Source organism: Giraffa tippelskirchi, chromosome 11, assembly GCF_054371585.1.
Source record: "Giraffa tippelskirchi isolate mGirTip1 chromosome 11, T2T-mGirTip1v1.2.pri, whole genome shotgun sequence".
Lineage (NCBI taxonomy): Eukaryota > Metazoa > Chordata > Mammalia > Artiodactyla > Giraffidae > Giraffa > Giraffa tippelskirchi.
Genome location: NC_137285.1, coordinates 109,941,608 through 109,961,426, shown reverse-complemented (window position 1 = coordinate 109,961,426; position 19,819 = coordinate 109,941,608). Strand labels below are relative to the sequence as shown.

General features: G+C 39.3%; 1 protein-coding gene across 2 annotated transcripts in view; it reads right to left on the bottom strand.

Annotated features, from left to right (window-relative positions):
• PIK3C2A (phosphatidylinositol-4-phosphate 3-kinase catalytic subunit type 2 alpha) overlaps positions 1-17,762 on the bottom strand; it is a 110,071-nt gene extending 92,309 nt beyond the window's left edge. For both annotated transcript variants that reach the window (XM_081541482.1, XM_081541483.1), the window contains exon 1: positions 17,649-17,762. The gene's annotated coding sequence lies outside the window, so the exon portion shown is untranslated. The remainder of the gene's footprint in view (positions 1-17,648) is intronic.
• Between the last annotated feature and the right edge of the window lie 2,057 nt (positions 17,763-19,819).

Here is a 19,819-nt window from a genome sequence, read left to right as displayed (position 1 = left end):
ATACAGATTTCTCAGGAGGCAGGTCAGGTGGTCTGGTATTCCCATTTCTTTAAGAATTTTCCAGTTTGTTGTGATCCACACAGTCAAAGGCTTTGGCATAGTCAATAAAGCAGAAGTAGATGTTTCTCTGGAATTCTCTTGCTTTTTCTATGATCCAAAGGATGTTGGCAGTTTGATCTCTGGTTCCTCTGCCTTTTCTAAATCCAGCTTGAACATATGGAATTTCACAGTTCACATGTTGTTGAAGCCTCGCTTGGAGAATTTTGAGCATTACTTTGCTAGTATGTGAGATGAGTGCAATTGTGCAGTAGTTTGAACATTCTTTGGCATTGCCTTTCTTTGGGATTGGAATGAAAACTGACCTTTTCCAGTCCTGTGGCCACTGCTGAGTTTTCCAAAGTTGCTGACATATTGAGTGCAGCACTTTCACAGCATCATCTTTTAGGATTTGAAACAGCTCAACTGGAATTCCATCACCTCCACTAGCTTTATTCATAGTGATGCCTCCTAAGGCCCACTTGACTTCAAACTCCAGGTGTCTGGCTCTAGGTGAGTGATCACACCATCATGATTATCTGGGTCATAAAGATCTTTTTTGTATAGTTCTGTGTATTCTTGCTACCTCTTCTTAATATCTTCTGCTTCTGTTAGGTCCATACCATTTCTGTCCTTTATTGTGCCCATCTTTGCATGAAATGTTCCCTTGGTATCTCTAATTTTCTTGAAGAGATCTCTAGTCTTTCCCATTCTATTGTTTTCCCTATTTCTTTGCACTGATCATTTAAGAAGGCTTTCTTATCTCTCCTTGCTATTCTTTGGAACTCTGCATTCAGATGAGTATATCTTTTTCTCCTTTTCCTTTAGCTTCTCTTCTTTTCTCAGCTATTTGTAATGCCTCTTTAGTCAACCATTTTGCTTTTGTGCATTTCTTTTTCTTGGGGATGGTCTTGATCACTGCCTCCTGTACAATGTCATGAACTTCCATCTATAGTTCTTCAGGCACTCTGTCTATCAGATCTAATCCCTTGAATCTATTTGTCACTTCCACTGTATAATGGTAAGGGATTTAATTTAGGTCAGACCTGAATGGTATAGTGGTTTTTACCTTACTTTCTTCAATTTAAGTCTGAATTTTGCAATAAGGAGTTCATGATCTGAGCCACAGTCAGCTCCTGGTCTTGTTTTTGCTGACTGTATAGAGCTTTTACAGAGATTTTATTACATGGGCATGGTTGATTAAATCACTGGTCGTTGATTAGATCAGTTTCCAGCTGTGGTCCCCAGAGGTCAGGGGGTGGAGCTGGAAATTCCAACTCAGCAGTCACACCTTGGTCTTCCTGGCAACTGGCCCTCACTCAGAAACTATCCAGGTATCCCAGACAATAGTCATCTTATTAGTATACAAAAGAAAATGGTCTGGAGATTCCAAGAGTTTTAGGAGTTGCATGACAGGAACTAGGGACAAAGACCAAAGGTTTACTTTTCTTTATATTGTAATTCATTCAATGGATCTGTACCTCAATGCCAAAGAATGAATTAGAACTATAAAAAATGGATAAGGGCTTCCGTGGTGGCTCAAAATCAGTTGGTAAAGAATCTGCCTGTAAACCAGGAGGCTACCTGAAATGTAGGAGATCTGGGTTCGATCCCTAGGTAGGGAAGATTCCCTTGAAAAAGGAAATGGCAACCCACTGCAGTACTGTAGCCTGGGAAATCCAGTGAAGAGAGGAGCCTGGTGGGCCACAGTTCATGGGATTGCAAGAGTCGGAGAGGACTTAGCAACTTCACCACCAGCATTGCTAGGCATTGTACTAGGTGCAATGGATATAGTATGAACAGGCACGTGACAAATACAGTCTCTATCTTCAAGGAGCAATAGAATTAAACCCAAGGCAAGTGTAGCCAATGTCACAAGAGTCTATAAGAAGTGTGAGGGAAGGAGTTCTGAGAGAGTGACTGTATAGCTGACCTCAGAAGAAACTCTAAAAAAAAAATAGATAAAACTTAGAAAAATAATGTTAAACAAAGTGAAAGTGAAAGTGTTAGTCGCTCAGTCATCTATTAACTCTTTGCAATCCCATGTACTGTAGCCTACCAGGCTCCTCTGTTCACGGGATATCCCAGGCAAGAATACCGGAGTGGGTTGCCATTCCCTTCTCCAGGGTATCTCCCCAACCGAGGGATTGAACCCAGGTCTCCTGAATTGCAGGCCTGTTTGTTTACCATCTGACCCACCACAGAGGCAAAGGGAGAGACAAAAATACAAAAATTCCATCCATGTAAAGTTCAAAAACATGAACTACAATGTCTAGTGTTTAAGAATGCTTACATAACAGTGTAACCTCAAAGAAAAGGAAAAGATTATCAAAAGTTAGAATAGTGGTTACTCATGGAGGGAGGGAGAGATTTATAAGGGAGAAGAACACTGGGGACTTCCAGAATACCAGCAGTATTTTAGTCTGTAAAGTCACAACTGGTTACACAAGAGTTTGTTTTACAATTACTATTTGTTAAACAATCATACGATTTGTGAACTTTTTTCTGTTATTTCACAATAAAAGAGAATCCACTTCCCACATATTTAAAATACTGAATTTTGTTTCCTATATTATACGTGGTATGTGAAAAATAAAGAGCATCCGCATTATGAATTGCATGTGGGTTTTTTTCCTTACCCCCACATGGCAAATTATGTGAACACAACAAGTTCTTCTTTTTAGTGATGCCATAAAAAAAAAAAATACAAGTAACAGCTATACAATCCTTTTTCATTTGCCAATCTATAGGTTAAATTAAGGACAGTGCCCTATGTCACTAAGGGATATGGGGTAAGTGTTAAAACATAAAAGAAAACAACACACTATAAAATATGGTTTCTCAAATTTTCACCATCTGTGAATCACTTCATAGGCACTGCACACATAACATGATCAATGCACTCAAAAAATATTAACTGCATTTAAAAACACATAGTAAGATATTCCTATCAGTGAGAGGGATGACTGTATACCCTCATCATTGTATGCATGTCCAGCATATTTATCTTGCTTCTTATTTGAATTAAACTACAAAATCTTAATTATAGCTTGTCAGGAAGGCAGCAATGTTTGGTGGTGGCTCTATGAAATAGTTATGGATATGTGCATAAAACCTTAGAGGCTCTACTTTCAAGTATTTCTGAATTTAGACATTTCTTCATTGTATTCTTGCTACCATTCTAGACCAACCATCATCTCTTACCTGCATTAGTGAAACAGCCTCCCAATCTGTCTCCAGCACCCTTCTATCCTACCCCTTCACACTATTCTCCACACAGCACTCAAGAGTGATACTGAAAAAGGTCATCTCACCCCTTTGCTGCGAACTTGCAATTGTTTCTATCTCACTCAGAGAAAAGATAAAATCTTTGTAAAAGTCCACTAGGCACTCTAAAATCTAGTCCCCCTATTTCTTTTCTCCTAAAACTCACCTCTCTGCTACTGTCATACTGGTCTCTTTGTTCCTCAAATACATTATGCTTCTCACTCAGAGCTTTTGTTCTTTTGTTTCCTCTGACTGGACTGTTTCTCCCCTGGGGAGCTGAATGGCTCCCTCTTCACCTCCTTCAAGTCTTCCATCGAGAAGGTAACATATGATTAAAGTCCTCCCTAATAACCTAGTTATAACCACAATGTTCTCTAACTCAACTGCCTATGCAGTTCACTTATTTTCTTCTTAGCACATAGTACCATCCAATATACTGCATATTTTACTTATTTTATTATTTATGTTTCCCCACTAGACTACAAATTTCATGAAGTTATGATTTAACTGCTGGATTCCCATCCGTATCCCTAAGCACCTAGAACAGTCTTGGAACAAGTAGAAAGCAGTTCTTCACTGGTGAGTGTCTTCAGGATTCTGTAACATACTCAAGAGTATGTAAAAATAAACTCAAAACAAACATTTTAACCCAAGAGACACAACAGATTTTTAATCCACTCTTGTTGCATTTGTTTTCATTTAAAGTACTTAGAAATTATCTCAAATGTGCCAAATAACAAACCATGAATTTCTTTCTCTGAGGGAAGAAAATCATGTGTACATATTTTCAGAACTGTTCTTCAGAGCCACATGCTTTTTAGACAGACTGAAACACATTATTATTTTAAATACATGTGGGATATACAGTTCACGTCTGCTTGCTGACTTAAAATACTGGCCTTGGGCTCAACAGAGCAATTTAGAGATGACCTTTAGTTGTTATCTATGTAAAACTAAAGGCCTGAAGTCATTCAAGTAATTGAGACTGCACAGAGATAATGTACAGAGTGAAGGGAGAAAAAGAGAAATCATGAAGGCCACAAATACTTAAACAGAAAACAAAAGGTCAAAGGAAAATAACAGGTGTAAAGACTGGTAACAGAAAAATAAGGGAATAGGATGTCCTAAAATGGAGAAGCTACAGAGATGATACAGGATGAGGACTGAAAAAACTCTACATTTAAGACCTCATTTGGGATTATCTTAACAACTTTATTAATATGTAATTAACTTATAAAATTCATCCACTTAAAGCATACAGTTATTTTTGATATATTCAGAGTTGTGTGACCATCACCACCACCAGATTTCAGAACATTCTCATCACCCCCCAGTGTAACTTTACCCATTAGCAGTCACTCCTCATTTCCCACTCTCAGACTCTCAGTGATTTAGACAGGTATGAAAACTGAAAAAGTAAGGAATTACACGTAAAAAGGGCATGTTCTTTGACAATAAAAGGAACTAGGTAGATAGGAGGAGGCGTCAGGAATGGCTGTTGAAAATGGGAAGCAATTTCAACATGTGGTAGGTTGAAGAGGATTCAGGGTACAAACACTGAAAGGCACAAGAGACAGAAGATAAATATTAATATTAGCTCAGATACTGGGTATAGATGAATAAGAGAATCAGAAGCACAGATGCATGGGTCTGACTTGGAAAGAAGAGTTACCTTGGGAGACTCAGGTGACAGATGTAAGGAATTAATAAGTGAATACCTAAAAATGGAGGACTGGGAAGAGCCAATGATGGAAAGTAGACTCACCTGCCTGCAATGCAGGAGACCTGGGTTCGATCCCTGGGTTGGGAAGATCCCCTGGGGAAGGGATGGCAACCCACCCCAGTATTCTTGCCTGGAGAATCCCATGGACAGAGGAGCCTGGTGGGCTACAGTTCACGGGGACGGAAACAGTCAGACATGATGAGCGACTAACACTTTCACTTTCATCTAAACTTTGGTAGAGTGTTAAACATTTCAAGCTTTACTATTTTAAAATGAATGTGACAAATATGTAATAGAAATTTTCTCTTACTAGAATATACAAAGTGGCAAGAGACTGTCACTCTCACCCCAACAATGAAAAACAAGCCAAAAATGCTTAAAAAAAAAAGTTTTAAGACATTAGAGAGTAGAGAACATTAAAAAACCAAATGAATAAAATTCCAGAAAGTAATAAACCCTTCAAATCAGGCCCATCACTACTTTCAACCCTAACATGGCAGGGAGAGAAGGAATGCACTGTAGACAGGATTAAAGTGAAATAAGCCAAAATTTTAACAATCACATGGAGGCTAGCATGACAGGTTAGAATTCAGAAGAGTGATAGAGGAAAGGCAGAGTGGTCTAAAGCGCTAGATAAAGAATTACAAGAAACCCCAGACATGGGACAAGTCTACACCCACTCATCAACTCTTTCCCATGGGGCTTTACTAAATGCATAGGTAGCACACTGAAAGCTGGGAAAGCTGGGAACAGGTCAGAAAAGCTGAAAGAGATCCCCTGATGAGGGGTGCCTCCCTGAAGTACAAGGCAGCCACTTGCCAAAAAGGACTGGGGAGGTGAGCAGGGAGAAACCCATCAGAGCTCTCCAAGTTTCCAGCTACCAATGGCTCTGGACATGGCAGAAAGCTAAGAAAAAGCCCTCCAAAGCATCCTAGACTTTTACATACTCTAAGACAGCTGCCTTCCAGAGGCTGGGATAATGGAAACAAGGCAGAGATCCCATGAAACATAGAAAACAGGACTAGACAACAAAGAGACTCCCAGCAACCTAAAAAGCTGGCGGCAAAGCTACAAAACCAATCTCTGGAATCAAGTCAATGCTCAGATCTCAAATTCTGCTAAAGAGAAAGTTATGAGTCTGCCCCAAACTATTTCAATGCAGTGGTGAACTGAATCAAATTAAAAGCTCCAACAAAGCATAGACCCCTCTGACTTATAAATCAGACTATCAATTTAGTGGCCTGACAGAATAAAGAGCATTTTGGAGGTAAATATTAAGTAAGTAATAAATTTCAGGATCCAAATTTAGATAAGCTGTCTGGCATATATATAATCAAAGATTACAAGACAAACAAGCAAATGTGGCCCATGGAAGAGGCAGTCAAAATAAGCAGACACAGATATGGCCCAAATGTTGAAATTGTCAAATGGGAACTTTTAAAGTAATTTGGATGAAAGTGCTAAATTTAGCAGAACGGTCAATGATACACATGAAGCAGGGGAGAATTTCAGTGGAGTAATACAAATTTTTTTTTTTTTTTAAAAGGAAGAACCCAAAAAATATATTAGCAAAGAAAAATGTATCAGAAATGAAGAATTAATTAGATGGACTTAACAACAAAGAAGACTGGTAAACTCAAAGACAAATCAATAGAAAATATTCAAACTAAAAGAGAAAAAAAGAGGAGGAGAGGTAAAATAGCATGCCTGAATTCTACCAGACAATTTCAAATGGTCTAACATACATGTAATTGGGGGCTTCTCTGGTAGCTCAGCTGGTAAAGAATCTGCCTGTAATGCGGGAGACCTCAGTTCGATCCCTGGGTTGGGACGATCTCCTGGAGAAGGGAACGGCTATCCACTCCAGTATTCTTGGGCTTCCCTGGTAGCTCAGACAGTAAAGAATCCCCCTGCAATGCAGGAGACCTGGGTTCGATCCTTGGGTTAGCAAGATCCCCTGGAGAAGGGAATGGCTACCCAGTTCTCTTCTCCAGTATTCTTGCCTGGAGAATTCCATGGACAGGGGAGCCTGGCAGACTACAATCCATGGGGTCACAAAGAGTTGGACACAACTGAGCAACTTTCACTTCACATGTAATTGGAGTTCCAGGTGAGGAGAGACTGAACAGAACAAATATTTGAAGAGAAAATGACCAAGAACTTCTTATAAGTGAAGAAGGTCTTCAGTCAAACAAATTTGAGTGAAGCTCAAATAGGATAAAAATATACCAGAGAATTAACCTAATGGGGTTGCAGAGTAATGCAGACTAAACTACTTGAAAGAAATGGCTTCAGTTTTTACCAACATTGGTGGAGTTTAGGTCAAATCAATATAGTTATTTACAGAGCCTGTTCCTAAAGAAACCAGGGAGGTTTCTATAACAATTTCTCTTGTACAATTTAATCATTTTTCTCAAAATTTAGATATGTTAAATGTGTAGTTATATTTCTAGGTTTAGGGAATGCCACAATCAAACTTCTTCATTTCAACCTAACTTACTCTGTAGATTTTTAGTGAAATGTTTTTTGATAAAAATTAAGAATAAGTTAAACCATCAAGCTCAATTCCCCTCCACCTAAAAATCTTCTCTAAAAAAAAAAAAGACCTAAAATTTCCATCTACCAATATGAACTTTTATAGTTAAACTTAATATACCTCCAAGGAGGGGAAAACCAGTATACTCAATTATTAGATATAATAAGATGCTGAAGGTGTATTTTATGCAGAGACATTCATGTGCTCTGATTTGCATTGTTCAAAGATCTCTATTTGCTCTGCAGAAAACAGATGTAAGAAACACAAAACAGAAACCAGGAAACCAATTAACAAACAACTGAACCGGTATAGGAAAGAACCAGTAATAACCTGAATTAGAATGACAGAACTGGAAATAAGTGGCTTTGTTTAAACAAATGAAAATAAGTTTAGACAGTGAATAAAGTGGGGGGAAAAAGTAGCGTGATAGAGAATGATTTAGATGGGGGATAATATTTTTAATAGTGGAATGAGGGAAAAGATGAAACTAGAGTCATAACCTGGACATAAGAAAAGAGTGAAGTCATGGGAAAAGCTAAGAGTCTTCCCAAGGTTCTCCACAAGTTTAAAGATGTATGGCCTTAGCCTGGATCTTGTATTCTTTAACCTCTATACCACCCTTACAATTATGCTTTGCCCAAAGATTATAAGCAACTAATAAAGGGCTTAATTCTTCCATTTTGACAAAAAGCAACAGCTACACTAGAGTCTAATAAGCACTAGCAGTCATTATATCACCTTCAACCCTTAGCAGCATTCTACACATAAGAGATTCACAATCAGAGCATTCACCCAGAACAACTTTCTGTATCTGCATATGTGTATCACTGTATGTGTTTGGGAGGGGGACAGAGAGGGAAATACTGTTACAGCAACAGGTCCTGTACAAAGACATTTTACTGACAAAGCAGTTTTCAATCTAACCCAGAATCCCAACAGTAGTACTGCTTTGTGAAGATAATTAGTGAACTTTGGACTACTTTATTGTTCATTCATTTAACATGAATCATTAAATATACTCTGACATTACCCCAATTCCAGCATGGCAAATAACAGTAAGCTTTTTGTGCTGTTATGGTATATGCTTCCATTTCCAACATGGTTTAAGGTAGGAAAAAATACAACTGAGAACCCCCAAATAAGGAATAATAACAATGAAAAACTGACATGAATACTTCTGAAATTTTTCTCCCAAACTGTCAATTTCTATGGCTAACAAAAACTTGTTTTCACATGACATCAAATGCATGAAAATTACTAGTTTTATAAAACAAAAGTGATAACGAAGAAAAAATGAAGCAGCATTTTTTTTTAGTAGACCCAAGCTCAAATATCACACCTCCTTATTAACTGTGTATCCCTAAATAATTTATTTAATCTGCCTTTTCCTTAGTTTTCTCATATGTAAAGCACAGATATAGTGTTGTCAGGATCAAATAAAATAATATACATATAATAATATTATATACATATAACAGGCATTTAAAAAATATATTACATCTGTTCAATTATTAGAACAAAGGTAGCTTAGTTCAGCTACCTGAAAGGCAGCTTAGGAACTTCCCCGGTGGTCCAGTGGTTAAGATTCCAAACTTCCACTGCAGGGGGCACAGGCTTGATCCCTGGTTGGGGAACTAAGCTCCCAAATGTCTATGATGTGTGGCAAAAACAAAAAAGCCTGCTTACTGCCAATAAGCACATGAAAAGATGCTCAACATCACTACTCATCGGGGAAATGCAAACCAAAACCACACTGAGATACCATTTCACACCTACTAGACTGACTATAATTTTTAAAAAGGATAGATAATCAAGACCTACTTATATAGCACAGAGAACTACACTCAATATTTTTTAATAACCTATAAGGGAAGAGAACCTGAAGAGAGAGAGAGAGAGAGAGAGAGAGAGAGAGAGAGAGAGAGAGAGAGAGAGAGAGAGAGAGAGAGAGAGAGAGAGAGAGAGAGAGAGAGAGAGAGAGAGAGAGAGAGAGAGAGAGAGAGAGTGTGTGTGTGTGTGTGTGTGTGTGTGTGTGTGTGTGTGTGTGTGTGTGTAACTGTACATTGTTATTTAGTCGCTAAGTCATGTTTGACTCTTTGCAACCCCATGGACTGAAGCCTACCAGGATTCTCTGTTTATGAGATCTTTCCAGGCAAGAATACTTGAGTGGGTAGCCATTTCCTTCTCCAGGGTATGTTCCCCAACCAGGGATCAAATCCACGTCTCCTGCGTTGGCAGGCGGATTCTTTACTGCTGAGCCACCAGGGAAGATAACTACACACACCTGAAGTTAACACAAGATTGTAAATCAACTATAGTTCAATATAAATAAATAAATAAAGGAAAAGAAGCATTGACAAGGATATAGAGAAACTGAAACCCTCATACTTTGCCAACAGGAATATAAAATGTTGCAGTTGCAGCCACATTTTAACACTTCCACGTGGTCTGTGGGATCTTAGTTCCCTGACCAGGGATTGACTGCCCTCAGCAGTGACAATACTGTGTCCAAACCACTGGATCACCAGAGAAGTCCCCACAATTTTTAAAGGTTATACTCTATTTATAGTTATTATAGAATATTGGCTATGTTCCCTGTATTGTGCAATACATTCTTGTAGCTTATTTTATACATAATAGTTTGTACCACTCAATCCTCTACCCTCATGTTGCCCTTCACCACTTATTTGTTCTCTATATCTGTAAGTCTCCTTCTTTTTTTGTTGTTTTCAATAGTCTGTTGTATTTTTAGATTCTACATTTAAGTGATATATGTGTCTTTCTCTGTCTGATTTATTTCACTTAACATAATATCTGCCAAGTCCATCCATGTTGTTACAAATGGCAAAATTTCCTTATTTATGGCCAAGAAGTATTCCAAGTAGATAAACACACACAGTATCTTTATCCATTCATCTGTTGATGGACAGTTGAGGTTGCCTCCATATCCTGGCAATTAAGTAAACTCAAAGAGAGAGAAAAGTAGATTAGCAATTCCCAGGAGCTAGGAAGAAGGGGACTGGGTAGTTACTGCTTAACGGTACAGAGTATCTGTTTGGGGTGATGATAAACTTTGGAAATAGATAGTAGTGATGGTTGCATAACATTGTAAATATAATGTCACTGAAATATACACTTAAAAATGGTTAAATGACAAATTTTGGTATATATAATTTACAATAAAAAGTTATTACATAGTTACCTTGACAGAAACCTTCACACAATTTCCACACAAAAAACTTAATTCTAGAATTTTGTTCTTGACAGTTAGCAAATATAGTTTACATACATAAAAAGTAATAGGGGAAACCAGGTCCAGAGTTTGTGGGGATTCTCTGTACTATCTTAACAATTTTTCTGTAGTCTAAAACTGTTATAAAAATTTGGCTTTTTTTTGAAGGGGTATTGAATCTCAAAACATGCTAAGTGAAAGAAGCCAGATTCAGAAGGCTATAGGTATAGGATGATGCCAATTTTATAGGCCATTCTTGGAATGCAAAACTATAGAAATGAAAAAGAAAAATCACTTGCTGCCAGAGACTGGAGGGTGAGTTGGAGGGACCAATTTACAAAGGGCATAAGGACACTTTCTAAAGTGATGCAATTATTTCATATTTTAATTGTGGTAGTGGCAGTTATATACTGTTACTATTTCTTATAATTTATAGTGTGTACACCTAAAACAAATGCATTTTTACTATAAGTAAATTATATATTAATAACTGTCTTAAAAAAAAAACCTGAACAGCTACAATCTCATGTCATGTATTTTAATATACGCAGAATTCTAGTCTGATAAATATCATCATGCAATCTAGTCAGATGAAACCAGGTTACATTCTCAAGCCAAAGAGCGCTTTGCTCAATTCATGTACATACTAAATGAAAAAGAAAAGTCAGAACAGTTATAAATTACATTATGAACATATATAAAGTGATTTAACAAATCAATCTGGTTATGGCTACTCACAGCACTATGGTTTTGATAACAGGAAACTCCTTCCGAGTTTACGGGGGCTGGGGGGGGCGGTATACCTGCTTTGCATAATTTCCAAAACTGCACATAAAACATTTGAAAAAGTATTCTCCCATTCCCTAATTAGACAGGTATTCATGCTTTGTGCTTAGTCGCTCAGTCGTGTTCAACTCTTGCGATCCCATAGATGGTAGCCTGCCAGGCTCCTCTGTCCATGGGATTCTCCAGGCAAGAATATCAGAGTGAGTTGCCATTCCTTCTCCAGGGAATCTTCCCAACCCAGGGATCGAACCCAGGTCTCCTGCATTGCAGTCAGACTCTATACCAACTGAGCTATGAGGGAAGCCCAATGGGATGTATCTCTCCCATCAATATCCAAGTTCTTTTCCCACCTCACCAGAAGGTAAGTACCTCTTATCTTTGACTTCCTTCTATTGTCTCTTCTCATTTTCCCCACCCTTTTATCTAGAAGGACTGTCTTTGCTTTTTCCTCTCACTCCACAGGAAACATTAACAACTTAACATCTTCCTGTTCCTCTTAGCATTTTCTGAAAGTAAATTGTCAATTTCAGTTTTTTTATAGGAAAATACTTCTAAAAATTACCTGTTTCAATTAGAATTTCCCATACTGCAAATTTTTAAACCAATTTTCCTTTATGAACACTGCCTATTCTTTTCTCATAGTAAAATTCTTATCAAATCCCTACTGATTTCACAATAGGAACTCAAATTACTCTGCTGCTCATTAGTCAACAACCTTTCTTTCCGTACTCCTGGCCACGTCTTCCACACTACTCAAGCCACAACAAGTTTAGAGCACATGCTAAGATTTCCTGATTCATCCAAATATAAAAATTCTGACCACTGGCCTCTAAATATTTATTGCAGATGTCTATTTATTCTCATCTCCTACTTCACCTGTCTTGCTTTTATCTTTTTAAATAAGCCATGCAGGGACTTCCCTGGTGGTCTAGTGGTTAAGATTTCACCTTCCAATGCAGGGGGTGAGGGTTCAATCCCTGGTCAGGGGAGGATCTTAGCCAAAAGGCCAAAACAGAAAGGCCAAAAACAGAAAGTAGAAGCAATATTGTAACTAATTCAATAAAGACTTTGGAAAAAATAAATAAATAAATAAGCCATGCAAATCCTTCCTTAAAGCTAAACTTCTTCTCTTATCTAAGTTTTCCCCAAGTTGTTCCCTGAACACTGAAATAGCTCTGTCCTTAACACTTCATCACTTTCTTCCTACAATAATAGTTTAAAATCTAAATTCTTTGCTCAAAATAAAAAATCTTGTCTAGTTAACTCTCATCTATTTTAAGTGTGTGTGCGTGTGCTTAGTTGCTCACTCATGTCCGACTCTTGCGACCCCACAGACTGGAGCCAGCCAGGCTCCTCTGTCCATGGGATTCTCCAGGCAAGAATATTGGAGTGGGTTGCCATTTCCTTCTCCAGGGAATCTTCCCAACCCAGGGATCTAACACAGTTCTCCTGCATTACAGTCAGACTCTTTACCGACTGAGCTACGAGAGAAGCCCAATTTTAAGTGTAACTAAACCATAGTGGTAACCCACTCCAGTACTCTTGCTTGGGAAATCCCATGGACAAAGGAGCCTGGCAGACTGCAGTCCATAGGGTCGCAAAAGAGTTGGGTACGACTTAGCGACTAAACAATATCATCCCTTACATTTTTCTTTCCCATTAATAATTTTTTAATAACTAAACTACCTTCTGCTATATGTATTGTAGTTGGTCTCCTCTTGAAGGAATATAAATTCCTTCAAGGCAGGAAGTACCCATCAATACACTCCAAAATCTGTTAAGGGCTATGTATCTAAACACTCGAGCACCATAGAAGAGATGCAATGAAAAGAACTCAAGGCTTAGCATTGTAAGACTGTTATGTTCAAGCAGTATCTCTAATGTATTATCCAAAACAAGTTACAGCTTCACTAGGTCTCATTTTCCTCTTCAAGAAAATGAAAAAAATACCTGTCCTATTTACTTCACAGAGAATAAGGCTGGTGGAGGGGAAGAATTACAGGGTCTATAATCATCAATCAACACAAATGTAAGGATGTTATTTACTTTATCATTGTTAGTCATAGTTATCATGACTAAAATAAGCCTATTTTTTTTTAAACCAAACTCAATGCACAACAAATCAAATGAATCAGCGTTGTACATCATTTATTCATCAATAATGTAACTTTTGTATTATAAGACTAATGGAAAGCTATGTGTTTAACAATAGGGATGTTAATTTTATAGTATATTAATTCATTTTCAAGGTGAAAAGATAAATACTCTGCTAGATAATTGTCTTCAAATCTATTAAAATCAAGAGTGTTTAAAGACCCCATTCACTTTTGTACCCAAATAGCTGAATTAAAAAATTTAAGAAATACTGGGCTTCCCTGGTGGCTGCTTAGTGGTAAAGAATCTGCCTCCCAATGCAGGAGACACAGGTTCAATCCCTGGTCCAGGAAGACTCCACATGCTGCAGAGCAACTATGCCCGTGCGCCACTATTGAGCCTGTGCTCTAGACCCCAAAGCTACAACTACTCAGCCCATGTGCTGCAACTACTGAAGCCCGCATACCCTAGAGCCCATGCTTAGCAACAAGAGGCCACCGCAATGAGGAGCCCTTGCACCGAAACTACAGAGTAGCTCCCACTTGCCGCAAATAGAGAAAAGCCCGCACAGCAACAAAGACCCAGTACAGCCAAAAATATATAAATAAAAATATTTTTTTAATGTTTTTAAGAAATCCAAAAAGCTGTTTAAAATTGTACAAATCTCCATTTTAACTGCCTAAAATGTCCATGTACGTTCTCTCATTGTGTTTTGAATCCATCACTTGTTATAAAGAACAGACTGCAGAGACCAAGAGAGATATAAAGTATACATAAAAGCACAAAATAAAGATATTTCAAAATGTGACTGCACCAGACACAGGGAAAACAGTTTCTTCTAGCCCCAACAAAAACTCTATGAACAACCTGAAAGATATCCTGGAGCAATATCATTTTTAAGTATAATTCCAATCAAAAGAAGGCATGTATGAATACTATCAAAATGAGTAGAAATTATAAATGACTACATGTATACAATTCTCATAGGAGTTGCTTTTCCTTTTCAAGCAAGAATCCAAGACAGAAAAGCAGAATTTTCATACTCCTGAACTGTATTGTCCAGTATGGTATATGCTAAACACGGACAGGGCTTCCCAGATGGCTCAATGGCAAAGAATCCGCCTGCCAATGCAGGAGACACAGGTTCAATCCTTGAGTAGGGACGATCCCCTAGGAAAGGAAAATGGCAACCCACTCCAGTATTCTTGCCTGGGAAATCCCATGGACAGAGGAGTCTGGTGGTCTACAGTCCACGGGATCACAAAAGAGTCAGGGACACAACTTACCAACTAAACAATAAACACAACAGCTATTGAGAGCTTGACAAGTAGTTAGCCCAAAGTAAGATGTCTTCTAAGTGTAAAATGAACACCAGATTTCAAAGATTTACCAAGAAAATGTAAAATATCTTACATATGTGGCTATCATTTAATATTTCTACTAAACAGCAGTGATTTAGATGTAGTCCAACTCTCACATAAAAGAAACAAGATACCAGAGGTATTAAACAGCTTGGTAGTATCTCAGCAAAGTCTGGAAGCTGATAATGCCTAACTTTCCCTCATTAATAAAAAGAATTCATCCTTTAACACTCAATTTGAGCACCTCCATCCTCATCAGATGCACTCATTCTCTCTCCATCTCCCAGCCCAGGTGATCACATCATTCTTAGTATTTTGGATCCACCATCCTTACATGCCATTATAACCATACTGTTATAATTTGTGTTAGTCTCCCCAGATGGACTAGAGAACTTATTGAGGACAAGTACTATCTCATTCATTTTTCTGTTCCTAGAACCACTGCTGTACCAGGCACCCTGTAGGCCCTCTGGATACAAGAAGATCTTCTATAAGATGGACTTTTAGCCTTAGTCAGGTACAACTAACAAATCAAGTAAATGAACTGTACTGAAACATTCACCTTTATAATTTACATGCCTTAAATTATTTTTGGAATATGGCAAATACAATAAAATGGGTAATTTATACTAGCAAAGAAACACAAGTTACAAAGCATAAAAAAAATTGCTTCACCCTGTTGCTCTGAAAAATTTGGTCGGATGCTCTGATAAGAACTCTGAACTCTTGGGAAATTCAACATTCTTGGTTAGGTATAAGTTCATTTACTGAATGTGCTTACTAAGTGTAAAAATACTGGGCTAGATTAAAGAACGATTCCTGGACATGGGAACTGATGTAGCAATCTTCAATTAATTGAAAATTTTAGAATCATTTACAGCAGAAGGAAGAAACAATGAATCATAAACTTAATATACAACTAATTACATAAAGTTATAGTTTCTAGAATTTCTAAATACAAGCATACCATGAAACAGAAAAAACTATAAAACCTATGGATGAAAACAATGTACATATATTGCTTGCCAAGAAAAGCTGCAAGCGACATGAATACAAAACACATCACAACAGAGACTTTCATAAGAAAAACCTGGAAAACACATCACAACAGAGACTTTCATAAGAAAAACCTGGTTTGGAATCTATGAATTTAGGCAAAATTACCTGAAGCAGCTCTATATTTGCTTTGTACCTATATAAAATCACTCTTGAAATAGGTTTGAGTTAAATAATCCAGTCAAAATGCTTTTTGGTACTTAAAGACTATCATAATATTAAACAACCAGTTATGCTCGACAGTACAGACCTCAACTAAAGCACTTCCGTCTAATTTGCTCCTCTGAATAAGAGCATCAGCCCCAGCCCTGGCAGAGTTGCTGAGAGGCGTCTTATGTGGAAACTTAACCACAAGCCAAGGAGGCAAAGGTACAAAGTCTAGCCTGGAATCAGTGTTCCTGGACCTCCCTACAGCCTTCATTTCATAAGTCTTCACCATTCTTCTAAGAATAGCTTTCTTTTTTCTGCGTCTCTTCTAATCTGTGGCTTTGCTGCTCCAATGTTACACAATTTCCCCAACAGCATCTTTCTGCCTGACACCCACCTGGAAAGATTTTAGGGTACTGCTTTAATAAATAATCTTGTTCACAGAGAAAGGTCTCCTTCTTTACACTCAATTCAACACCCACTGTACAAAATAAAAATATAATTACAACCCGAACTTCCATCAGACTAACAGAGGGAAAGAACTAGTACAGACTCCCTCTTCCACGTTCCTTATCTCCAGACTTTACTCCTCACTTATTTTTCTCCTTCCTTATTTCCCTCCTCAATGCCTGCTCCACCCGCCCCCCCAAAAAAACTCCAAAGCTGCAGAATCTCGTTTTTAAAGCCAAACCATCCAGCGAGGAAAATAAGCATGCGCTTTTTTCTTTCAATTATTTATTGTTCCTCCGTCACTCAGGAAGACTTAGGCAAATATTTTTAATCTGACCGCCCTCCCAGAAAGATGATGCGCTAAATACACACAGAAATAATACTGTCTTCCTGAAGCAAGTGGATTCCCGGCACACACAAAAAAAGCAACCTGGGTGGGTGGGTGGGGGGGTCAGGGTGGAGAAGAAAAAGAATCTGTAGCCCCCAAAGCCAGAGATGGGACAAGGAGGCGAAAAGAAGAGGGGAGGGGGCGGGGGACGGTTCACAACTGAGAAGTGCAACACAGGCACTCGGCAGAATTCAACAATTCACCAGAGAATAGGACCCGCCACCGCGGCTCCAGCCCGGTCCCGAGAACAAGGGGGTGGCTTTCCCTCGCCCTTTCGGACAATACTAACTCCTAGGAGCCCCCCAACCACCACCCCCGACAAGAGGGTCCTGGTGGGATGCGGGCACCTTCGGAGGGGTAGCTGGCAATGGCCGGGATGGAAGCAAGGCCCAGAGAGAGGTGAGTCGGACTGGGGCAGCGCCAAGAGTACGGGATGGAGGGTCAGAAGCGGACACCCGGGGGACTTGGGGCCGCAGCAAGAGACTCTCCCATCCAAGACCCCAGGGGCCCTTCAGCGACTTTGGAGAGCACGGTCCCCGGTTCCGGCCCCTGCCGCACCTACTATTCCTCACCTCACGCTGCCTGAGCCTCTGCCTCCACCACAACCCAAGGCGCCACAGCCGCAGCAATCCGAGCCATTTTCCACTCAGTCGCCTCAGCCGCTGCCGAGAGCTTCGGCGGACTCCGCGGCCAGCCAAGCATAGACGTCACTTCCGGCCGGGAAAGCACCGCCTTCCGCACCCAGATTTCTTTCGGATTGGCTGGTGTGGACGGCCTACCTGAGGTAGTGGGCGGGGCTTGGGTGGGTCGCGTGAGGCTCTAACTCGGGTAGCTGTGGATGAGTCCGGCTCCTGGGCCGACAGTGCCCAGCAGGGTTGAGACGTCTCTCTGGGCAGCCTGAGACCAGAGGAGAGGGACTCCGGGGACCCCAGTCGGCCACCTCTCAAGCCCGGCGTCCAAAGCGCCCCCCAGTCACTGAACTACTTTACTGTTCCCGTGCCCTCTTCTGGGACTCTGCGCTCGCCTCCATCCAGACTGCAGCTCCCAGATTCGTGGTTTTGGCCCCAGGCCTGCGGAGATTAGTTTGTGATTGGAGGATTGAAAGAACAGGGAAGATATGAAATCGTTCACTCCAACCAGAGTCTACTGATTGCTCACAGTGGATCAGGTGCTGCGGAGTGTGTAATTAGTAGTCGGCACATCACGTGGAGTGTTTAAAGTGCTTTCGCATCACATTTAATCCTCACAACAGACAGGTGGCCCAATGATAACTCAGAACCAGACGGCTCTTTTCTACATCACAAAATATCTTTACATACAATCTCCATAATAATACCTTCCTCATGAGAATTGAATGAGCTTATGCTCATAAAATATTTAGTCTTCAAGTGTTACATTAAAAAAAACTACGTTACCATTTTAGATAGGAAAATTACCACCGTTTTACAGACAGTGAAGCTGGCGGCATTCAAACTTAGTCCTGGCTCTAATCCGTAGTATTTTTATCTTTTAAACAGACCTCCTTCCAGAGATTCACAATCTAATGTGATAGACTAGTTTGCAATTCTCAGTAAAAACAAGAACAAAAAAGTTACCTCCAACAAACGGTGAAAAATAAATCTGATTTTTTCTTTCTTCCTTTTTTTTTGTTTTTTTGAGGGAGGATGTGGATTAGATGAAGCTCTTTAATCATTGTAATATACATGCCTATGCCTCCCAGGAAATAAGACTGACTGGAGTTGCTCCTCTATGTAGTCTAAAGCAACTGTATGATTATTCCTTCTCGCTGTGACTATCATCTCTAGTCTACCCACCCCTCCATTTCCACCAACTCCCCTCCTCCCTCCTTGTATACACACTTCCAGGCAGGCTTTACACACGCTTGAAGAATGTCCCTTAGGAATCCGCTTAGTGCTACAGCATTGTTCTGCTTTATCTTCTGATCAAAGGAGGAATTTCTAGAATTGGCAGCTCTTTCTCAAGAGATTAAAAGGGGAGGGAAGAACCAATTGTCTCAGGCTGGTTTCCTAGCTTCTGCTCCAGAACTGAGTGTGCCTTCTGAAAGAAGGAAGGGGACTTTAGAGAACACTGTGTTTTGAGGGAAGATTATGTGACGTTTTTGTATCTTTCTTTTTTTTTTTTTTTATAAATTTATTTATTTTAGTTGGGGGCTAATTACTTTACAATATTGTAATAGTTTTTGCCATACATTGACATGAATCAGCCATGGGTTTACACGTGTTCCCCTTCCTGGACCCCCCACTTTTGTATCTTTCTTACATGTTTTGAGGGAAGATTATCTGTTTGACTTTTTTGTATCTTTCTTATATTTTTCTTAGGAGAAATATTTTCTCTGGGTCCCAGCAGCAGAGGGCCCTTGCTTGAGTAAGCTCCTTGTTGCAATTCAGACTTTGTTATTTTACTACTGTTTTATATGGCTCTTGAATAGCCAATATTTCCTTCATAGGCTCTGATCAATCAGAAGGGTCCTAATAAGAAGAGGAAGCAAGGCAGCTTGATGGTTCTCCAGATTCCAAAAAAGCAGCATTCACAAACTGCTAAGTGTCAAGAATCTGAAATGGTAGCCCTCTCTTAGTTTATCTCATCTCTGACAATGGGCATATGAAGATGCATGTGTGAACAATAGAAACAAACTTCTAGGAGAAAGTGCAAACTGATGCTCCTATCTTTTGGAACCAAATAGGACATAGCCGGCAGCCATGCTGTGTAGGGCCACCCAAGA